This window comes from Gavialis gangeticus, unplaced genomic scaffold (genome assembly GCF_001723915.1).
Source record: "Gavialis gangeticus isolate Ggan-Ray unplaced genomic scaffold, GavGan_comp1, whole genome shotgun sequence".
Classification (NCBI taxonomy): domain Eukaryota; kingdom Metazoa; phylum Chordata; order Crocodylia; family Gavialidae; genus Gavialis; species Gavialis gangeticus.
The window spans coordinates 10,432,898-10,439,231 of record NW_017729013.1 but is presented as its reverse complement, the minus strand read 5'-3'; the positions used below and the strand labels follow the sequence as shown (position 1 = coordinate 10,439,231).

General features: G+C 47.5%; 1 protein-coding gene across 3 annotated transcripts in view; it reads right to left on the bottom strand.

Moving 5' to 3' along the window:
• GAS2L2 (growth arrest specific 2 like 2) overlaps positions 1-6,334 on the bottom strand; it is a 44,070-nt gene that overhangs the window by 25,936 nt on the left and 11,800 nt on the right. Inside the window, exon 1 of one of the 3 annotated variants that reach the window (XM_019511506.1) lies at positions 2,921-3,599. The exons of the other annotated variants lie outside the window; for them this stretch is intronic. The gene's annotated coding sequence lies outside the window, so the exon portion shown is untranslated. Of the gene's footprint in view, positions 1-2,920; positions 3,600-6,334 lie in introns of those variants that run through there. 3 annotated transcript variants of the gene reach the window in all.

Genomic DNA, 6,334 nt, shown 5'->3' with positions numbered 1-6,334 from the left:
TTTTTTTTTTTTTTTTTAGTAGTGACCAATTCAAGCCACAAGGTTTCAGTAGCAATCTGCATCAGTTTGGGAGCACCTGGGTCTGCAGTGGTACTGAAGCATGTCTGCTGTTCATCCCTATCCTAGAACCACAACGTGTTTCATCCCAAAGCGCTTCACAACCACTAATGCATTGATCCCCATTTTCCTCCCCCTGCCCTGTGCTATAATCATCCTTCCCATTTTACAAACTGAGGTACTGTGGGGGAAGCAATTTGGTCAAAGTCACACTGGGTGTGTCTACATGAGACATTTACTGAGGAGCTGACTGATTACTTCCACAGCAAATGTCTCAGCATCTACACATGCACTCCTATTAGGGTGAAGGAAATTAATAAACTCCACATCAGGTCATACTTGTGAATACAAGTCCTACTCAGTTGCAGAGTTTTTTCATGCGCAGCATAGTTTTCTATGAAACTATGAAATGTGTAGACGCTGACCCAGCTGGCTAGGGCATGAGAGTTATTCAGCAGCTCACCCCATGCTGAAGCACCCTCATGCCCCAGCCCACCCCTCTACAGCACATTGAGCCCAGTCTACCCATAGGGCTGGTAGACTGACCCCCTGGGTCCTCTGCCAGTGAAGACTGCTCTGACCCAGTTCAGTGTGCCGTGGTCCAGGGGCACATGTAAACAGCGCATTCAGGAGCTTCCTGGGAGCAGTGAACTCCAAAGCAATAAGCTCCAGAGTTTATTGCTGCACATTAATGGCACATGTAAATGTGCCCACAGGGAATCAGTGACAGAGCTTGGAGGAGTATCCAGGGGCTTCTATAGACATGCAGCAAGGCTGCTCCGACGTGCTGTAAATCCAGCGCATTGGAGCAGACTTGATTAGTTGAGTCTGCTGGAGCATGGAAATTAACGTGCTCCAGCAGCCTCCAGCATGACTTCTTTGATGAGCTTTACTTCAAAGCACCCCACCACCACTTTTCAGTGTGGGGACGCTGATACACGTGATGCTCGGTAGCTTTTAATTAGCACCCCCCCCCCTTTCAGAGCACATCTATAAATGCCCCAGGAGTCCTAGTCTGCTCTGAATATTAAGCATCCTTGATTAAATGCCATTAAATCCATAGAAACATAATTAGGTCAATCAAAACACAGAGAATAACTGAAACTAGAGTTTGGCCCTCTGCCTCAAATGTAAAGAGAGCTGGATCCTCCACTTGTTTAAATCAATCCACCTCCACCAGGATCAGTAGAGATGTGCTGATTAACACCAGCTCTGGTTCTGGCCCAGAAACTTTTGAACTCAGACAGCAGGACGGTTGGGTCCATCTGTGTTTAGCAGCATCAGAAGTCACATATTCCAGCACAGGCAGCAACTGGAGACTTGCTGATATTGCAGGGCACAGACATTTTGGTGTCTGTTTTCTAATCCCATGGTGCCGTGCTGCCCTATTGCAAGCCCTGCACTTTTGTGCTGAGGTGATGCTCCATTATGTCACACCCTCCTGTTATGCATGGACATAGCATCACGTGGGGACAGAGTCCATCAGAACCGAGGGACGCTGCTCTGGAAAAGTGGCAGAGTAGCCATTCCACCAGAAAACAGTGAGGGCAACCACTTCCCTAGCTGTGCCTGCCTCCTTCCAGAACCTAAGTGCAACAAGAGCAGTGGCTTTGGCACTCTCATCATCAGACTGGTCCTTGCACAGTAACCCAGGTGATCTCAGTGCTTGGGTAAAGCTGTTTGGTTCTCTGAGGATTTACAATTCGGAAGGCTATAGCAGAACGTGGAGGGCTTCACTTCCCCCTATCTTGCTGTGGAACTCTTACGTGGATGGAAGCTCAGCCAGAGGAGCTCAGAGGAGGCTCCAGATACACTTAGGTGGCCCTTCAGGGTGAAACATTTTCCTCCCTGAAACCTAACTGAAGAGGTGGCTACAATATTAGAGTGGAGTTCACATGAAGCTGTTACAGGACTCAGGGGCTGTTTCAAAAGAGAGTGCCTTCAGACAGGTCATTGGGAGGTGGAATAGACCCAGGAGGAGTAAACACAGCATAGACTAACTATATGTGACTGGATGGATTTTACTTCATGACTGATCCTGCTCCTATCAATGTGTCCACTGTTCTCCAAAGAAGAAAGACTGGGCCCTTCAGGCCTAATGCCAGAGAACATAGTTTCATAGTTTCATAGATTTAGGGTCGGAAGGGACCTAGTAGATCTTCTAGCCCGACCCCCCGCCAGGGCGGGAGAACAACAAAACCCCAAAACAAGAAACGGGACTCAAATGAGTCCAGCCAGGTAGGCATCCAGCCTCTTCTTAAAGACCCCCAGGGTAGGGGCCAGCACCACTTCCCTTGGAAGTTGGTTCCAGCTCCTAGCCGCCCTAACTGTGAAGTAGTTCTTGTGGATGTCCAATCTATACCTCCTCTCCATCAACTTGTGCCCATTACTCCTTGTTATGCCAGCGGGCGCTAGGGGAAACAGCGTCTCCCCCAAACCCTTCTGGTCCCCCCTAGTGAGTTTATAGACGGTCACCAGGTCCCCCCTCAGCCTTCTCTTGTGGAGGCTGAATAGGTTCAGGTCCCGCAGTCTCTCACTGTAGGGTCTGCCCTGTTGTCCCCGGATCATGCGGGTGGCCCTCCTCTGGACCCTCTCCATGTTGTCCACATCCCTCTTGAAATGGGGCGCACAGAACTGGACACAATACTCCAGCTGTGGCCTGACCAGCGTCGCGTAGAGGGGGAGGATCACCTCCTTGGCTCTACTCGAGATGCACCTGTGGATGGACGACAAGGTCCGGTTAGCCCTGCCAACCATGACCTCGCATTGTCGGCCCATGTTCATCTTGGAGTCAAAACAAGCTGCCCCTCCATGATCATTTTGCCCCAAAGTCCCCCAAAAGTTGGATTTGTCTAGAACTAACCTGGAGAATCCTTGCCGTGTCATAATAAATGAGGTAAATGGTGCTGGTGACTTGGGTTGTCTCTGAAACAAGCAGCAGATATAGCAGCAGGTGAGATTCACCTCATGGGCCTTCTCCTAAAGTTCCTTGAAACCTGGTCCTCAATCTATGAACAGGAATTAAAAATGATAAAGCTACATGACTGAGAGGGTGTGGGAGCAAGGTTGGGGGCTGTGATGTCCTTGACTACAGCCCGGAAAGGGGGCAGGGGGTAGAGATGCCTTCCCCATACTGCTTAACTCTGCGCTAGACTTGCACGTTGCTCCTAACCCTGCACAACCCTTGTACTAATGCTCTTAAATATATTCCACTATGTGCGTGTGGCACCTTGAATACAGTCATTTTAATTCAAGATAAATCTCACAGAGCAAAGGGGTGGATCCAGCTGCCTCTGCTCCAACAGGAATAGGCTGCAGTTTTGCTCAGAGTCTATACTCTTCTTGCTCCTCCCTTTTCTGCTTGGAGGGAGAGGTGAATTCTAGTGCATCCTTGCCTGCCCCATGATGAAAGGACGAAAAGACAAAGTCATGAATGAGTTTAGAGTTTAATGGCTTAGTGCTACTTGTCACTTACTAGCCTGAGCAAGGAGTGTTCCTGGGATCAGCCCTCCATTCACCAGGACGGGGTGGGTTGCGTGGAGCTTGCAAACCAGGGAAGGGTGTGCCTGCATTCTGGTGTCACATGTATATGGATCTGGGTGATTTGCTGCCTACCCCCTGGGACCTGGGCAACATTAAACAATGTAACAATCAAAGACCAATCTGCCAGTTTCAAGGTCCTCCTGCACCATCCTCCTAATATTTGAGAAGTGCATTTTTAAAATAATTTATAATATACAAATTTAATTTATAAATATGTTAATTCAAAACTTTAGTCCAAATCATTGACATGCAACTGTTTCCCCAGTCTTCTCCACCTTTAAAGCCAACTCCATCTTGTTAAATCTTGATTGAAGCCCCACATAATGTCCTAGAAGGCAAAAGCACAGAGCTGAAGAACTAAGTTCAGAGGTGATGGTCTTCCACTGGGAAGGCTCTGTTTTAAGATATTTAAGCTCAACAGCCATCAGCCAAAGCACCCCTATTGCTAGGCTAAACTGAGATAAGGGAGGAGAAGTAAGGGTTGGTCTTTGACCTTACACCAGTGCCCAGAGGCTTTTTATGGTCAACACAGGTAATCACCATCCCAAGAGTTGAAAAAGAAGGTGCCCCATCTGGTCATCAACATCACTGTCAAAGCAGGAAGTTTGGGTATAAACATGCCATCCACTATAACCCCAAGTTCATTTTATATTGTTCTTTGCTTCTCTCCTGCCTTTCCAGTAGAAAGGAATATCTTGGTGGAGAAAAGAAGAGATGACAGAAGAGGAGGTAGAAAAAAAGGAGGCCAAAGGGCTGGAAGTCAGAGATGAGAGTGGGGAGGAAGAGAACACGATTTCTTCCTCTCCACTGTCACCTCACATGTCAAGCATGGAGCAGGTCCAAGAGCCAAACAAATCAGAGGAGAGCTCATTCTGGACTTGGCTGTCTCCTTTCAGCTTCCTCTCTGGACTAATCACCATAACAGACAGGTATAAGCATGAGGCAAGGGTTTTTATGGATGACATCTTTTATTGGACCAATTGCATGGTTTGGATAAAGTTAGACAAGCTTTCAAATGCACAGCAGTCTCCATCAGGTATAAGCATGAAAAGCATCCTCATCCTCTGAAACCACGGGCATACACTCTGGGCACACACTTTCCTCCTTTAGCCTCTAGGCTAGTATCCTTTCCTGAGGAGGAAGTGTAGAACAGGAAAGGAAGCCCTGTCCATCAGTGCTGTTCCTTCATCGGCAGACAGGTTCACAACTGTGTTGTTTTGAGGGCATCTGTTTCCTAATATTAAAACACAAGATTGGATCCAAGTGTAAGAATTTTGGAAGTAGGTTAAATTTAGCCTTAAGACCCTTATCCCCCAGGACCATGAGATCTGCCATACTGGATCAGACCACTGCTCCACAGAATTCTGGTTTCCTATTGCACTGATTGGATCACTGATTTCTTTTCAGGTACTCTAGCATACTGTTCCCAAGTGCCCAGTGCTTCAAAGGAAGGTATGCATCCAATCAATTGTGCCATGCTGTATGAGAGGACATATTTCTTCCTTAGCATGGCATATAATTAGCTGTTGCCTGTGAAGCAGAGACATTAAAGTCCTCCTCCCCCAGGTTGCATAATGAACATTCCTAGTGATTGCAGAATTATCCAGCCATTTAAAAAAGATGAGTCACGTTGTCACCAGGAAAGCGATGGCCCTGGAACATGCCAGATGTGGTTTGATTTCATGATCAATGCCAAGACATCATCTGGCACAGTTGCAAAGAGAGATCAATTGCATGGAAGAAACCCTGAGGCCTGCTCCATCATGTATCCTTTTTTTGTCCCAGGAAAAAGCCTCAGCAAGAACCTATCTGTTGCCTACTGGACAAGAGGAGGTCCCCAAGCAAGATGTGCTCTGAGTGCAAGATCTTTTTCTGCAGAAAGTGTGAGGTTTTGCACTACAACCAATGCTTCATAGAGCATTCCATCCTGGGGCACACCGAGGAGAAGCTAGGGAACAGGGGCTTGGGCATCATCCAGCCCATGCTGAGTGCAGGTGAGTTGGGCCAAGAGCCAGGGGGCTGGGACTTGGCAGTTGTGGACCATTGCTTAGCTTAGCAGGAGCTCTTGTACTGCAGTGATGCATCCAGGGCTGGATTTAGGTATGCAGAGGGTTTGCTGGCTCTTCAAATCAATAGCATAAGTCTTGATGTCTTGTCCATCCACCTTTTCTGAGTCTCTTCCCCTCATTTTATTCCCTTTGTCTTGCTAAGAAGGGGAATTAAGGCCAGCGATTCTGTTACACACATTAAAAATTACATCCTTCCCATGTGCAGTTTCCAACCAGCCTACCCATAGTGCTCCCAGAGCAACAGGCTCCTCCAGCCAGCTGGCTTTCCCCTGCAACAGTACTGTGTCCAGAGTCCAGGTAGCCTCCAAACAACTCGCCTGTGCTGGCTGTCCATTCAGCTCTGCTGATGGATGATTTGAGAGAGGAACATGGATAGGTATCAATAATGGGGTAAGGCAGAGACACTGGTTTGGTGCTGGCTCGTTCACTACTACAAAGAATAGTATCTAGGGAAGACATAAAAGGAATGGGATAGTTTGAGAAAAAGGTCTGGTCTGCATTATAAAGCTTAAGCTTTGTCAGCTTTGGTTGTGAAAAGCCCATCCTTCATAGCCATTGTAGATCTGTCTGCAAAACCCCCAGTCTGGACACAAGAATCCTGAGAGAGGAGAGAAGAAGGCTTCTGCTGGCTTAGTTTCATAGTTTCATAGTTTCTAGGGTCGGAA